The 17,764-nt window shown below is 41.9% G+C and overlaps 1 long non-coding RNA gene across 1 annotated transcript; it reads right to left on the bottom strand.

Moving 5' to 3' along the window:
• Nucleotides 1–16,576: 16,576 nt before the first annotated feature.
• On the bottom strand, nucleotides 16,577–17,192 carry LOC116218231. Its single transcript, XR_004162761.1, has 3 exons — nucleotides 17,119–17,192; nucleotides 16,967–17,023; nucleotides 16,577–16,708 (listed from the first exon to the last, which is right to left on the bottom strand). It is a non-coding gene; the product is annotated as an uncharacterized LOC116218231 (long non-coding RNA).
• Between the last annotated feature and the right edge of the window lie 572 nt (nucleotides 17,193–17,764).

Genomic DNA, 17,764 nt, shown 5'->3' with positions numbered 1-17,764 from the left:
CAGTAGAAGGCCACCATCAGATAACACTCTAGGTTGTTTTTCCTGAGTTATGTTAGTTATGGTTAAGGTATTTAGCAGATGCTTTCATCCAAAGTGACTTACAAAACATTACATAAAAAAACTGTAAAAGCAACAATGAGAATAAGCATAATGAAATTAAATCCATAAAACATTCTCACTATTAATATAATTTAAAGTAAACATCAATTGTTGCTATAATAATAATAATAACACCTAAACTATGATTAGTATGCCTCAAGCAAGTTAAATGCTGTTTCAAAAGGTGAGTTTTTAAATGCTTTTCGAATGTACCAAGGCTGTCACCGGTATGGACAACATTAGGTACGTAATTCCACCACTGAGGTATCACACAGTCTTGTCTGCAGTCTCTTGCCGCTGAGAGTCCACTGCCGCATTCTGAATCATCTGCAACAGTTTCACTACACATGCAGGTAGGCCTGTTCAAATTGCATTGCAATAGACAAGTTTAGAAATAACCAGGGCCTGCACAATAAGTTGTTTGAGGAGGATATTGTGTGATATGGGGTCTGATCTTCTGAATATTATAGAGTGTGACCTTGAGACAGAAGGTACACACTCAAAAAAATTAAGTTGGTCATCAATAATAACAGTCAAGTTTTATTAAACTGGATGTGAGGGAAAGGAAAATTGAGCTTAAGTATAATATTCTGCCCCAACATGGTTTATGGTCTCTAGATGATGTCAAGCAACTCTTGCATGAGAAGGAGAAAATCCCACTTTCAGTTATAACCTTAAATTAGATAATGCAACGTCAGAGGGAACAAAAAAATACAGAATCAGAGAGAATTCTGAGGATGGAGCGAGACGAAGTCTCGTCTCTTGAAAGTGAATTGGCTAAGTTGAAACATGAAAAGGTTGAATTAGAACGGCGCCTGCATGTTGAAAGCAACAGAGTTCGAGCTATTGCAGATGATATGAAGACATTAAAAGCAGAACAAGCAGAACTTGCCACTCTGAAAAGACAAAGTGAGCAGCCCCCTCAATGGGAGGCATCAGGAACAAGGCCGATGCTAATTACTGAGTGTCAGCCAGAAAACACAAGTGTAGACCCAGATGTTAATGATGGAACTACCAGATTGAGACCGTTAACAGCTAGGTGTGCTGGTAGAAATGTGATGCATTTTTCTGGATACCAACATTCTAAACCAAGATATGGGTCCAGAAGAAAATCACATGATGTATGTGTGGGAAATATGGCCATTGGGCAAGGGAATGCAGGTCTCAGGGCAAAGGCAGACATGCTTCTCATTCTAACCATAACATGGGGAATGACAAGGAGAGTGATGATGATGAAAGCATGTTCTGTACGTTTTTAAAATGTAATAATTGTCAGAAACGGGCCCGTAACAACCTGAATATTTGCAAAAACAAGTATGACCTCCTGGAGCATGAACATATGTCACCCACAGCATACAATGTATGCCCCCAGAACAACCATCTCTGGTGGAGCGCAAGGAGGAAAAAACATGACTATGGTTAAACTCAAGTCATGCTCTTTTGTGTTCATATAATTACTTTTATCAATAATATGATGATTGGATGGGAATTTAGATGATGACTTGATTACGAACATGACTACGAGATATGGGTTGATGTTAAGGTTCAGACAGTTTTTAATGTCCAATGTTATGTTTTTAAGTTTGTTTGTTTCTGGTCCTATGAATGAAATGCCACATTTTTTGGATTTTGTGATACTGCCGCAGTTCTTTCTGTTTGGTTCTCAGAACCAACAGTCAGGGAGCAGCATGAGAGGAACTGGAACGCAAGGAAACAGTGACCTGCTGCAATGGCCAAGCCATCACCGTTGTCCAGATTCACCTCCCCTGTTGGACAGCAGTGACAACACAATATTCAAAGACTTGACACATCAGAAACAGATGATCAGAGATGCATAGTTGCCACCAGTGGCGGCGCCAGAGATTTTTTTCTGCAGGTGCTATGGGGGTGCTCGGCGTTTTACCGAGGGTGCTATGAAATTAGGGTGATAGCATATGTGTCACATGGTTCTCTACTACAACACCTCCCCAACATATCGTCATATCTGTTTACATGTTTGCTCTCTGAAGCGTCTTTGTAGTAAGGTGACCAGATTTCTGGGACAAAATCCGGGGACATTTTCAGTTCAGACACGTTAACACCTCCAAAACATGTCATGTTTTTGTCTTTGTAATCGAAAAACGGGGACACTGACTGGGCCCTTATTCATAAAAGCAGTTTATCTTACCCTTGTTCTTGTAAATCGCGAGGGGAATGTCAAACAAAGAGTTTTCTTCTTAAAACTAATCACAAAGTGGCTGAAATGAAGAGTAGTAAAGGTAACAACCTTTTGCCAGATAATAAGAACCAATATCAGTGATAAGATCTTCGTTGACGTCATGCACAAGCTTCCTTGCAGTAGGCCTAACCTATTTGGCTGATAAGTGACTGGTCTGCACGGATGTGTGATAGGTGTAGGTTTTTCCAGAATAGAAAATGTTAAGGCCATTGAGGCAACTGAATGCATTGTATTCCTATATTCTGTGTGAAAATCAGCTGGAACTATGTACATAAAGATCAGGCCCATATACTCCAGGATCTTTGGAATAGTTTTTTAGGTATTACTATACCAAAAGTGATTTAAGAAACAAACAAACTAAAAGATTAAAAATACAATTTTACAAAAAATGTAATTAAATCCAACCAATGTCAAGGTGAGGGGGGAGATCTGAATAATCTAAAAAAATATCAAGTTCTGTGACACACTACCAGTTCACATATTTGTTGATAAAGAATTTGTGAAGTTAATGTGGGAAAAATACATTTCATTAGTGTCTTTTAAGAGACCACCACAAGAACACATGTTTTTTTTTGTGTTTGTTTTTTTTAGGTAATGTAGGCCTACCATTATTCTAGGCTACATGTAATTGTCTATCTATGTAGCCTAAGCACATGACTCATTTAAAGATTTAAGCACATTGAAACCCACTGCTTAAAATTGAACTGGTGAGACTGTTTTTGCTTCCACAGAACTATCAAAGTTCAAAGTTCTTTTTTTTTCATTGTCACACAAACAACGAGAGACGTAAAGTTGCCAACTACCTCACAATAGTAACCCAGACTAATGAAACTGAAATGTCATAGTACTGTAGTTAGTATCACTGCTAATGTTAAAAAGTTAACAAAGTTAGTTAGTAAGTAGAGCTGTGGCTGACACCTGACCGACAGATAGCTGCTGCTTAACCCTCACATTGTTGCAAATTGTAGATCATAGGCTACATACATATTATAGTTTAAATAATATATGACATAGATGATAAACAATGACACTTACAATAAACACCGTTCGCTAACCGCCTATCCCAATGCTATCCTGTCTTGTACTCGATTTGCCAGAGCTAGCTGGCTGAATGAATGAATGGACGCGATCTCTCTCTGAATAAAAAAAGTAGAAGCTAAGGGCAAAGATTCTACTGCGCTGCACCAATCAAAATACTACAAAGACGGGCATTCTAGAACATCTTTGAGCTCTGAGCTAGAGCTTGTCCCCCTGGCTGCTGGCTGGCTTGCTTGAGCCTGTGGCGTGTAGGCTACGCAACTAAACGTTAGGTCATTATTTTCTTTCTTTCTTTTTTAAAATTTGTATCCCGGGTCTGTTGTTGGACACAGTGAAAACCGGGGACATTTCTGTAGTATTAGTTAGAATACGGGGTAGGAACCTTCTGCATGTAACCCGTGTAACCACTAGGTGGAGGGCAATAAAGGAACACAGTTCTTAAGATGCAGTCACGTCTCTGCGAGTCTCCCTGTTATAAGTACCTATTGCAAGGCTAACTGAACATGGTGTCAGAAGTTAAGACAGTAAGCTGCACAGTATTAGTGTGGAGTCAACTGCATATTGCACAAGTTTAGAGCGCATTGTTTGCGTGCATATTCGTCGAGTGAAATTAGTTAAGCTAGTCAGATAGTTAGCGTTAGCATCACCAAGACGGGAGCAACGATGGCTCATTATCAAGTTAAGCCTCCAGAGAAGTTTTCATTCAAGTCGGAAGAGTGGACGAAATGGATTAAACGGTTCGAGAGATTTCGCATCGCATCTGGGTTGGACCTACAGGATGAGGAAAACCAGGTGAATGCGTTGATTTATTCAATGGGAGAAGAGGCAGAAGACATTATAGTTTCCCTGCACTTAAACGATGAAGAAGCGGGTGAATATGCAACAGTGAAGGATAAACTGGATGCGCATTTCGTAGCGCGCAGGAACATTATATTTGAACGGGCTAAGTTTAACCAAAGACAGCAAGAAGTCGGCGAGTCAGCAGACAGCTTTCACACCGCGCTGCATTGCCTAGCGGAATTCTGCGGATACGATGCTCTGCACGACGACATGGTGAGAGATCGTCTAGTCGTGGGCCTGAGAGATAAACGCCTATCAGAACAGTTGCAGATGGACCCTGAACTGACGTTGGAGAAGGCAATTAACAAGGCACGAACAAGCGAACAGGTAAAGAAGCAACTTGAAATGCTGAAAACAAACTTTAAAGCAGAAGCCAGTAGCACTCAGCTAGACAGTATGCACGCGTGGCAGCGCGGCAGCTCAAAGCAAAGCAATGAGCAAAGTAGGCAGACATTTCATAAAAAGACACTGGATAGACAAACACAATGCAACAGATGCGGAGACACACGAGGGCATCATCCGCAGCAGTGTCCAGCTAGAGAAGCTGTGTGTAACCAGTGCAGACAGAAAGGACATTATGCTAGTGTCTGCAAAACTAAAAAGAAACTGGGAGTTCATGTAGCTGCAGTGAGTGAGGAGGACAGCGATGAGGACGTCGCGTTCTTGAGCTCTGTGGAGTCCACAGGGGCCAGTCCATGGATGACAGAGGTAAAAGTGGACAATCACAAAGCAGTGTTTAAGATAGACACTGGAGCTGATGTCACTGCAATCCCAGCAAAACTGTACACACAGGGCCAGTTCAGTAAACTGTCTAGAGCCACAAAGATTCTTTATGGGCCAGGAGGGACAGCATTAAAGGTAAATGGAAAATTCACAGCTACTCTCAGTAAGGTCAATAAAAGCACAGAAGAAGAAGTTTATGTTACACCACTCCTGGGTGGACTAGCCGCCATGAAACTCCAACTGGTCGCTCGATTGAATACCATTAGCCTGGATACCAAAGAGACTGTAAAAAGAGAGTTTCCAAAGCTTTTCTCTGGATTAGGGAAAATGAAGGGGGCGTACACCATCGTACTGAAGCCTGGAGCAAAGCCCTTTTCCCTCTCCACACCGCGACGCATATCCCTCCCACTCATGCCAAAAGTGAAAGAAGAGCTCACTCGCATGGAGCAGCAAGGAGTGATTTCAAAGGTGGAGGAGCCTACAGCATGGTGCGCACCGATGGTTGTGGTGCCCAAGCGCACCGGCAAAGTAAGGATTTGCACAGACCTCACAGAGCTGAACAAGTCAGTGATGAGGGAGAAGCATCCGTTGCCATCAGTCGAACACACTTTAGGACAGCTCGCAGGAGCCAGGATCTTTTCTAAGCTCGACGCCAATGCTGGATTCTGGCAGATTCCGCTATCTAAAGATTCCTCTCTCCTCACCACCTTTATAACACCATTTGGGCGTTACTGCTACAATCGTCTCTGTTTTGGGATTTCGTCTGCTCCAGAACACTTCCAGAAACGCATGTCTCGTATTCTGGAAGGCCTGGAAGGTGTTCTGTGTCAGATGGACGATGTGCTCATCTGGGGTGCTACGCAGAGAGAGCATGACGAGAGGCTCAGGAAGACGTTGACACGTCTGCAGGAGGCAAAAGTGACACTCAACGACAAATGTGAGTTCTCAAAGAGCAGGATAAAGTTCCTAGGACAAGTTATCGATGCCTCAGGAGTCAGTGCAGACCCCGACAAGGTGGGCGCCGTGAAAGCCATGGCAGAGCCCAGAAACATCAGTGAGGTGAGGCGCTTCCTGGGAATGACCAATCACCTGGGAAAATTCCTACCTCACCTGGCTGAGAAAACGCGCCCTCTCAGAGACCTGTTGAGAAAATCCAATATGTGGGCCTGGGGTCCACAACAGCAGCAAGCCTTTGAACAGATTAAGACTGAGCTTACGACACCGCCGGGTCTTGCCTTGTATGACCCAAATGCTGACACACTCGTATCAGCCGATTCATCTTCATACGGCATGGGTGCCGTTCTCCTCCAGCGATGAAATGAAACAGACTGGAAGCCGGTGGCATATGCTTCGAGAGCCCTGAGCAACACCGAACAGCGGTACGCTCAAATTGAAAAGGAAGCTTTAGCCACAACATGGGCCTGTGAGAGATTTTCTGAGTTCCTCATTGGGAAGGACTTCCACATAGAGACAGATCACAAGCCTTTGGTTCCCCTGCTAGGCTCAAAGAGTCTGGATGAACTGCCACCTCGCATACAGCGTCTACGTATGAGACTCATGAGGTTCTCTTACACCATCTCGCATGTGCCAGGCAAGGACATCGCCACTGCTGACGTGCTCTCCAGAGCGCCAATCGAGAACACTGCAGACGGCTTACAGGAAGAAGAGGTGAACCTGTATGTGGATACTGTGATGGCAAGCCTGCCAGCTACAGACAAAAGACTTAAAGAAATAGAAACACATCAGGACAAAGACACTCTACTCCACACACTGAAGAGATACTGCGAGGAGGGCTGGCCGAATAAATTCTCCATACAAAGAGCATTCTGTCCCTACCTGCCATACTCAGGTGAGCTAACAGTTAATGGGGGTTTGCTACTTTACGGCTGTAGAATAGTAATTCCAGCGTCACTTAGAGCAGACATACTGAACAAACTGCATGAGGGCCACCTGGGACTCACTAAATGCAGAGAGAGGGCCAAGCAATCTGTTTGGTGGCCGGGCCTTAGCAAAGACCTGACACGACTGATAGAGAACTGTGACATATGCAGTCGTGAGAGAACCAACTTTAAAGAGACACTGCAACCCACCGAGTTCCCAGCAAGACCATGGTCCACTGTGGGGGCAGATTTGTTTCAGACAGAAAATAATAAACATTATCTGGTCATCGTAGACTACTTTTCCAGATTCTTTGAAGTGGTCAAACTCACCTATACAACATCTGAGGCTGTGGTGGAGCACTTCAAATCCATATTCGCGCGTCATGGCATACCAGATGTGGTGCGCTCAGACAATGGGCCACAATTTGCATCTGAGTACTTCAGAAAGTTTGCGCGAGAGTGGGGTTTCAGCCATGTCACTTCCAGCCCCCACTTCCCACAAAGCAACGGAGAGGCAGAGCGGGCCGTAAGGACAATCAAAGGTATCCTGAAGAAATCCAGTGATCCTTACCTTGGCCTCATGGCCTACCGCGCCGCACCTCTGGCGAATGGACACAGTCCAGCAGAGCTCCTCATGGGCAGAAAGATTAGAACACCTATCCCTGTCATCCCATCCCAGCTTAACCCAGGCTGGCCAGACATGGACAATCTGAAAAGAACTGAACAAACATACAGACAGAAGCAGAAACAGAACTACGACCGTCGTCACAGAGCACACGACATGCCACTCCTGCAACAAGGTGACCATGTGTGGGTCAAGGACACCCTTGAGAGGGGCACAGTGGTGTCCAATGCAAGCACTCCGAGATCCTACATTGTAGAGACGCCTAGGGGCACTCTGCGAAGAAACCGATACCATCTCTCGCCCACTCCTATAGCACCAGCAACACACACCAACTTACCCGAGGATGCCGCACCCGCTGCAGTGAACACACCTGTCACACCTGCAATCCCCTGTGACTCCGGGCAGCGGACACCAGTAAAAGATTGAATGATATTCGTTATGATTGAATGATGTTCAAAAACATGAGAGGTGCAATGTTGAAAGTGAATGCCAACTGTTGGATATGATTTCATATTTCCAGTAACACTAGTTCATAAAGGTTAAAAGGTTATGAGATTAACACAAAACAGTCTTAGTTTATAAATCTGTTTATGCTTGAATATGTGAAGTGTTGAGTTAAACATTCAAGAGGACTGTAAGAGAAATATTCACTGTTTTCTTAACATGAGTTTTATTGTTTAGTCATGCATCTTCTTAGACAGCATCTTGAAGTCAGAAAGGGGGATGTAGTATTAGTTAGAATACGGGGTAGGAACCTTCTGCATGTAACCCGTGTAACCACTAGGTGTAGGGCAATAAAGGAACACAGTTCTTAAGATGCAGTCACGTCTCTGCGAGTCTCCCTGTTATAAGTACCTATTGCAAGGCTAACTGAACAATTTCCGGGGACAGCTCCAGCCGGGGACATGCTGTCGGTAGGAAAACTGTATGATCAGGGAAAGTGTATTAAAACCGGATGTCGTCACTTTAAGCCGGTCTCTGGTTGGATAAAGCTTTTCAGCAGAAATGGACAAGGACCTTTACTTTTTAGTTGAGAAGTTGTGTTGATCGCCTGGCATGCAAACGATCGGTTTTCTTTAAATTATTATTATTTTTGTGAAGTTATACGGCTTATGTGAATGAAGCTACCTACACAACTTTTTATATGTCTACATTGACTCGTTTAGTTGTTCATGTGGTACACGTAGGTCTTAACTGAAGCTAACGCTTAGACCAACAATCCATTGGAACACATAGTAGCTAGCTAGCCTCGCTGCTAATAAGTCTAACGTTAGCATGCTGATATGAATAGACCCATTATAGTCAGGTGGCTTAATGCTCAATTGACTTGTTAACCGAACTTTTACGAAGTCATACAACTAAACACACAAGTGACTTGTTAACCTATGTCTACATTGACTCGGTTAGTTGTCCATGTGGTACACGAATGTTGCAGAGTATTGTCCTATTGTAGGACTTAACTGAAGCTAACGCTTAGACCAACAATCCATTGGAACACATAGTAGCTAGCTAGCCTCGCTGCTAATAAGTCTAACGTTAGCATGCTAATATGAATAGACCCATTATAGTCAGGTGGCTTAATGCTCAATTGACTTGTTAACCGAACTTTTACGAAGTCATACAACTAAACACACAAGTGACTTGTTAACCGAACTTTTACGAAGCTATATGACCAAACACAAAGCTAGCACTGTTAATTCCGCTATAGCTAGCCAGGTCAATTAGCTCGCCTAAGATACTGCAATTTAAGCTAACCAATTACCTCATTTCCCCCAAAACCCATCGATTACATGTGTTTGTGATGTGTAACATATATCCTTAATCAGTCATTCAAGTTATTAACGTTTATTTACCGCTAGCGATTACACGACACAAGGGTAATTCAATCGCTATTAATGTTGAACTTGAACTTCAACAACGTCACACAATATTAAAAGTCAGGCATCGGCATGGTTCCTACAGAATAAATCAAAGGTCCTTGTCCATTTCTGCTGAAAAGCTTTATCCAACCAGAGACCGGCTTAAAGTGACGACATCCGGTTTTAATACACTTTCCCTGATCATACAGTTTTCCTACCGACACATGCCACCAAAAACGGGGACTGTCCCCGGAAACCGGGGACGTCTGGTCACCTTACTTTGTAGTCCATGAAAAGCGCCTTACAAATCGATCGTATTATTATTATCATTAGGCTGCTTCCGACGGACCCGCACATAGCCGTGTTCCTCTGCGACGGTCACTGACAAAATGCATGCAGCATGTTATAGATTCCGCAATCCCAAATACTTCACTTACTTCAGTGGGGGTTAAAGTTGGCGCCAGATGACCACCAGGTCACCACTACCATGTCTGACAAATTAAACTAAACATAAATAGTTCAATACATTCTAAACTAAAGAGGGCAAATTAGAATAGCAGATAGAATTAACTAAAACAGTCAAAGAGTCAGAAATGCTTTCAAAAAGTATATATTATTTCAGGTCACAATCAATAAAAACATAGAAGCTTATGTATACCTGGCTAGCACAGACAGACTGCTCGTCCTAGGCTAGAATCTGATTTTTTAAGGCGGATCCAGAAAAATCCCAAAAAGAGACCGCATTCATTAATGTTACACATCTAACAAGACCGTTCCACCTTAAATCTTAAACGGTGTAAAGATGCAGGCCCCTTTTAAAAGTGAATGAAACAAAACGGTAGGCACTCAAAACCACAATAATCAGAGCTAGATCATTGTATCATTGTACAATAAAACTTAAAGAACAGGCAAAAATGCAAACAAAACTATGCTGGAAAAGCCATAAGCAAAACCAAAATCCGGCCAAGCCAGCAGACCAGGTGTAGCATGGCTAGCACCCTCAGTAGAGGTGTAGGGTTGATCTCTTTGACCACGACGTTCCTCTTCTTCTAAATCAGATTCAGATACCCCTTGCATTTCTTCTTCTTCTTCAACGTCACATGATTCTTCTACTCGTGGAATTGTGGGTATCAAAAACCGATCCATTATTGTGAATTTGTTGATACTTCAACAACGACTTTGACAGTGCACTAGCTCTCTTTCTCCTTCAATCGTCAGGAAACGTCAACGTTCACGCATGCGAGTGCGACGTGTCTGTGTCATGCTACGTGAACAATCTGTTCATTTCAATCTGTTATTATTTTCTTTTGTGATTGAAATATTATTATCACACAATAAATTAAATTAAGAACGCAGAATTAAATTAAATAACAATAATAAATAAACCATTATTTTCTTGGGGGTGCTATGTGGGTGCTATGGCTAATCCAGGGGGAGCTATAGCACCCCCTAGCCCCCCCCTGGCGCCGCCCCTGGTTGCCACTCACAGCTCGCGGAAGGCGAGTGTCGCTGTAAAAAGCAGGACAGTAAAATTATTTTACCCAAAATTAGAGGATTAATGAGGTTTTTCGCTTTTACCTGTGAGCTCAGGAACACAGCCTCTTGGTTGCAAAAAACACCAGATCTTGATACCACTACACTATAGGAACATATGTTGTTTTACCACTATACTACAGGAACATATGTTGTTTTGCCACTACACTATACATTGATACCACTACACTATAGGAACATGTGTTCTGTTTTAAACCTTCTTACCACTACACTATGGGTTTTGTTGATATTTTGTAACAATGTTGGATTGTTTCATGATTATGTCTGATTATGTTCGTTATGGTTTTGTTAGGTTTTATTGTGATCATTATGTATTTTGATTTACTGTATGATCAGACGGGGAGATTGTTAGATTTAGGTGGATTTCATACATAAGATCATAACTCCACATACCAGACCGTATATCAGTTTGACCCCCAATCTTAGTTTGCATATCACCATGCCAGAGCCATCAAGCTTGGCTCCTGGCCTTTTGTCTATGTTGGGAGCCATCACACATGGTTCCTGGCTTTTTTGTCTTTGGAGCCAGAGCTATTAGACCCTGATTGTTGGCCTTTATCTACAGCCACGACAAGATGGCTGAAGCCAAAGGTATTAGCATCTATATGGCCATAACTGGCCATACCTCTTGGTCATAGCTAGACTTCACCTTTGACCTCTTACACACCCACTCCCTCCCCTAACATTATGTGTCCACTATAAATGTTTGTACTTTTCTGTAATTTATAAGACCTCCTTGTATCCAGAGACCTTTGCTGGCAGACAAATACGTGCCCCATGACATGCTCGTGCTGTGTCGAGGAGACCGTGGCTAGTGTCTGAATAAACGCATTATTTCGCTAAGCAGTCTTCAACAAGTCTCTTACGCTGAACAAAGCTAACTTGATCAAGTGTGGGCCTCGACGATTTCGCCGAATCAACAGCAGATTCTTTCAACTCCCACCTCAAACCCAATTGTTTTCAGGTTCCTCCTTTTGAGTTTTATAAAAAAAAATGTTTAGGTTTTCCCAGTATTTATTCCCACTTGTGTTGATAACCTAGATACTGAAATGTATTTGAAAAGATGTTTATTTCTTGTATTACCTGTGACAGAGTTTGACAGAATGATATTGCTGGTATATCAATAATTTTTTGTGCTATTAACAAAGAGTTTTGTTGAATTTGAGAAAGGGGTTTGTGTTTTTGTCAGATGAGCAGCAGATGCAGATGGCCCTTAAACAAATTGAATAGCATTATCCCAGTAAATATGGGATGGCACAATCACTGGAAATATTGTTGTAAATAAGTTAAATTAGGTAAGGACCGAAATTATACCATGTATTCCCAAGCACTGCCCATTCATGAACATACACACCTGTGTGTGTGAATAAAGAGTGCAATGCAGCAATTTCTTTATTGGATAAAATACTTTATTTGAGCTATTAGTGATGAAACTAATAACAATCCAATGGTAATAATCCAACAAAAATATTTCAATAATAATAGCATTTTGTCCCCATCGCTGTCCATCCCCTTTCTGTTTTCATTCTCAAACTTAATAGAAAGATGTGAAATTTGAATAGATGTAGGAGTAGCCTCCCGTTGCCTCACTGCAGTCATCCAATGTGTCGTACGGCGGAGACAGATGTCCATCATACCCTGTGCCATAATGTCAAAAAGTACATGCATTACTTCAATGAACAGATCTCTCTCTCTCTCTGTAAAAAAAAAAGACACAACATATGCTACATCTGTAGAATTGATTATTTAAATTTCTTTATCCTTGCAATGACTTGTATTTTTGACCTACCGATGTTATTGTAGCTGGAGAAGGTGTTCATTTGATCAAAGGCAAGATCAGACACCCTTCTCTCCACCAACTCGTCCACATTGACAGGGCCAAGCCACCCTGCAACATTTTCAAGACATCAGAAAAATGGTCAGTTAGTGTCACTTAGTCACTTAGTTGCAGTCAAAGTGTTGCACCCTGGGTTAGGGAAGAAAATGTTGGGCTTCTTGGAATCATTCTGATTGACTCACTGCGATGAACGTTGTTGCAGTGAGTTTCTGTTAGGTCAAGCAAGTTCATGCCTTGGGCCTTACTGCAGTCATCCAATGTGGCGTACGGAGATAGATGTCCATCATCAACATCATACCCTGTGCCATAATGTCAAAGAGTACATGCATTCATTCAATTCACTGATCTCTCTCTCTCTCTCTCTCAAAAAAAGACATGACATATGCTACATCTGTAGATCTGATTATTTCAATTTCTTTATCCTTGCAATGACTTGTATGTTTGACTTACCCATGTTTTTGTAGCTGAGGTAGGTGTTAATTTGCTCATACGTCAGATCAGACACCCTTCTCTCTGCCAACCCGTCCACATTGACAGGGCCCAGCCACCCTGGAACATTTTCAAGACATCAGAAAAATGGTCAGTTAGTGTCACTTAGTTGCAGTCTGTTGCACCCTGGGTTAGGGAAGAAAATGTTGGGCTTCATGGAATCATTCTGATTGACTCACTGCGATGAACGTTGTTGCATTGAGTTTCTGCCAGGTCAAACAAGTTAATGCCTTGGGCCACTCCTTGTTCCTTATTTCCAGTTTGCACTTGGTCCTCCATTTGGTAATTATTTCCCAATGCAGACAGTGTTGGGCTGCTTGAGTCAGTGCCTTTCATAAACACAAGACATTCATACAAAATACATTTCAGATACACGGCACAGCTTGCTTCATAGAAATCCTCAATCGAACAACCAAACATCTTGCCTGTAAACTTTTTACACCTCATTTTCCAAATCCTTCAATCTCTATTCTAAACTCACTTATTTCCACAGGGACAGGATGTTCCTCTTGCTCAGCCAGGTTTATCTCCTGCTCCATCTTCTCCATGGGTTTTTCCTCACCATCACAGGCAGAGCTCTCTGATAAATGTAAAATATTTTTCGTCATGTACAATTAATGTCCTAATGTTAATCCCCCAAAATGATAAACACTGGTGTAATCATATAAAGGCGGCTGAGAAGTGTAACTTGATCAGTTGATAACTGATAATCATTATCATGTAACTAAAAATAAGAATCTATTTTTGGCAAATTTGTGTATTCTCTATTTCACTTACGCTTACCCATGGTGTCCTGGACCACTGGTATCCCTTCCAGGACTATGTCCAGCCATGCCTGGCTACAGGCCTTCTTGCCTGTCAGGGCGCAGTCTACAGGTACGCAGCCTACAGACAAAGGTCAAACAAATATATGATCAATATAGATTAGCCCTCTGAAAAAGTGAAGGGGAAATATGGTCAGCCATAGATATATTGCAGGCTGTTCCATTCCTACTATTGTACTCTATTTCACTTACACTTCCCCATGTTGTCCTGGACCACTGGTATCCCTTCCAGGACCGTATCTTGCCATTTCTGGCTACAGGCCTTCTTGCCTCTGCAGGCTGCAGAAAGGGTAAAGGAAAAATATGATCAGTCATCTTTTCAATCACTACTGAATTACATTACTTCCTTCTACTATGTGTTCTCCATGTTCTTACCCAGGGTATTGGTCTTTGGGTTCCCACGACCGCTGCTTGTGTCTACTGGTGCCTCGACTTGCACCTGTAGGACTTCAGCAGTCATTTCCTCCTTAAGCAATTTCTTGGCGTCATCCAGATGTTTTTGTCTCTGGGCTCTTAACTGGACTCTCTGGGGCTTACGGCTCTCCTGGAAAGCCTGGAGGGTGGTGTCCATTTTCTCCTGGACTTTGCTCTTTGTCACCTCTCCCTCTCCCCCCCTCGGCTTCCATCCTGAGGCCACAAGTCGAGCTCTTCTCTGATCGGTTTTTGCTCTAGACTTCACCACCTCCACCTCAGGTCTCACTCCCGCCTTCAGTCCTCTGCCCCTCTCCTGGTCCATCTTCTCTATGGCCTGCATCTTACTGATGCGGTAGCTCCTACGTCTCTGCTTCACTCCTCTTTTACGGATCTTGTCCCTTATGCTGGCAAATGCAGCCCTCAGGGCATCAAGGAAACATCCACGCGACTCCATTTTCAGCAGTTTGATGAACTCAAGTGAATCAATGTAAAATGGTAGCAATAGCAGGCAGAAAGCGCTCTCCAATGTTGTATCTTTGTCAGTCAAGTCAAAGTGATTGAAAGTAGAATGCGCAAAGTAGAACTCTCAAAGTAGAATGTGCAAAGTAGAACTCTCAAAGTAGAGCTCTCAGCCGATGATGTCATGAGTGATGCAGATGAATTCTAGAATGTTGACAGTATGTGATGTCTGATCAAAGGGTTTTAATGGAGCTCATCAGTTATTATAGTTATGGTTATGGTTAAGGTTAATGCTTTCATCCAAAGTGATTTACAAAACATTACATAATAAAACAGTAAAAACAACAATGAGAATAAGCATAATGAAATTAAATCCATAAAACCTTATCATTATTATTATCATTTAAAGTAAACATCAATTGTTGTCAATTATTGTATAATAATACTAATAATAATAGCTCAAGGGGAAAAATGGATTAGTCAAATGCTGTTTCAAAAGGTGAGTTTTTAAATGGCTGTCACTGGTATGGACAACATTTGGTAGGTCAAGTCGGTTTTGTGGGATAGCCTGGGAATATCAGGTGCCAGGTGCTTTTGCATACATATTGTAGTGAACTCTGTTTACTGGCCGCCGCGGAAACGCCCCTGCCAATGAATTGATTGTAGCAGGCTGCAGGTGGGTTTGACACCTGTGGCCTGTTAAGGATGTGTGATTGTTGCTGATGAGATGTGGTTAAAGACTGAATCTGAAAGACTAGTGTGAGCGGACACGGAACACTCGGCAGCACTGGACTAACGTTGCTGGACTTTACCTGGACTCTTACAGTCAGTCTTTATTACTTCTCCACGGCTATGGCTATAAACTAATACTTCCCTAAAGCCGGTATTAGTAACAGGACTCGTACAACTTACAGCTCACACTAGCCTAGTCCAAGTAGGACAAGCTGGAGTGAAGAAGCCAAAGCTACTGTAACTCTGAGATTCTTTTGAATGAAGAGTGCATTACAAATAAAATAAATTATTATTATTATTATTGTTATTATTATTATTATTATTATTATTAACATTGACTGTGTGTGTGGTGTGGGCCTGGCGACAGGAGAACGCAATTATGACGCCAAAGGAAAATTTATTTTATTGTAACAATATGGAGAGAAATGTCTGGTTTCTGTGGGCTGGTTAGAATGTCCTGCATTCTTTAAGGCTGAAAAACAAATAAACAGAAGCAATATCATTAACCTAAAGAATGTAATATGAGTCAAAGTAATTAAAAAATCATTTGTAATTTTAGGCTGCTTATACTGGCAGAAACTTACCACCAAAGATGGGTTGATGGATTTAAGGATTAAAAGCCCTCAGCACTGACATGGTCAACAGTCTGTGGAACAAAAAAATCAACATAGCAATATATCACAAATATCTACATTTGTTTTCTATACAAGTGGTTTATAGCCTACATTAGTTCAGTAAGACTTGTGTGATACGTGTTACCTCAGCTGCAGTGGGGAGACTGGAGAGCCCAGTCTAAGGTGGACAAGGCTGCATAATGCCTTCGCTCATTTCACTTGCGCATACTGTATGAAGAACAAACAAGACAACAATGAAAACATTTAGCTCTAGTTGCAGGAATATGATGTGATGACGGCCTCTTTGCCTTTGAATGTGAACCATCATGAAAGTTTAAAACAAAGAAAACAATTCTAAGACTGACCTTGGGCTGGGTGGAATTTACTTCCTGTCATGTCCACATGAGGCAGCAGGGCCAACATGGTTGGTGGAGGAACAGACACCCCAGGCTTAGTGATGTATCCACCTGTGTTCATCACATCAATATATCTGTTCCAGGTTCCTGGTGAACAAGACCACTGATGTCATTAGCTTGCTGTAGATCACTATGCCAACATACTAAACAAGCGCTTTACAGCAGGGCTGGGTAATAATAACAATAAAAAAGAAGAAGAAGAATTTCACCAATCTACCTGGACAAAAACAAGTCGTTTCCAAACCCTTTTCTAACTATAATTACAGATCACTGAATGTAAAGCACTAAATGTAAGGCACAAAAATGGTTGTCTAATTAATTCCTAATACTCATTTAAGATGTTACCTCTTCCTCTGGTTCATTGTGATCCACCCATCGCTGCTTAGACTCATCCCAAAAAATCTGTAAGAATACATTTTTATGAGAAAGATGTGTTTAACATCTTCCTTGAGTCATTATTTTAACTGATTTTATTTAACCCAAATCAGATTCCTTACAGATTTGTAAGTGTCATCAGGAAGATAAACCTCTTTCTTCCTAGGAAATATCCACCCGACCCAGCTCCTACAAAATCTCTGTGGAAAATACATCAAATCACTTACATTCAGAAGCACAATCTAAAGTAAATGCATTACCTAATAACACCTACTTATAAAAATGATTGAATAACTGACAGAACTATTGTTCTGTACCTTAAATACAGAATTTAAATCAAATCAAACTTGGTAAAAAACTAGAACACTAAACAAAACAGCACAAAAAAAATCATGTAGTCTTATAATGTCTGTAAAACACAACATTTGGGTCTTCCTCAGTTTCTGTATCCAAACCTTAAGGGTTGGTGCACCATTCTTGGTGGAAACAGCCCTCTCTGTAGAAGCCACTGCCTTCATGCTGCCAGGACTGACAGGATCTTTCTTCACAGTCTCCACCAGCAGCATGTCACTGAGTGTTGCTGTGACAACATTGGTGACTGGTTCCACAACCTCTTCCTCTATCAGATGCTGTAGATGGAGAGCCTCCATGGTAGCAAGACCAGTTGGCTTGGTGCCACTCGTCACCTCCTGCTGAGAGGAGGCAGGTGTGATATGTGGAATTTGTTGGAATGGGACATTTTCTGACATTTTTATCTTCATCAATCAT

This window comes from Clupea harengus, chromosome 21 (genome assembly GCF_900700415.2).
Source record: "Clupea harengus chromosome 21, Ch_v2.0.2, whole genome shotgun sequence".
Taxonomy (NCBI): domain Eukaryota; kingdom Metazoa; phylum Chordata; class Actinopteri; order Clupeiformes; family Clupeidae; genus Clupea; species Clupea harengus.
The sequence above is the reverse complement of the archived record's forward strand: the minus strand, read 5'-3'. Positions and strand labels throughout refer to the sequence as shown.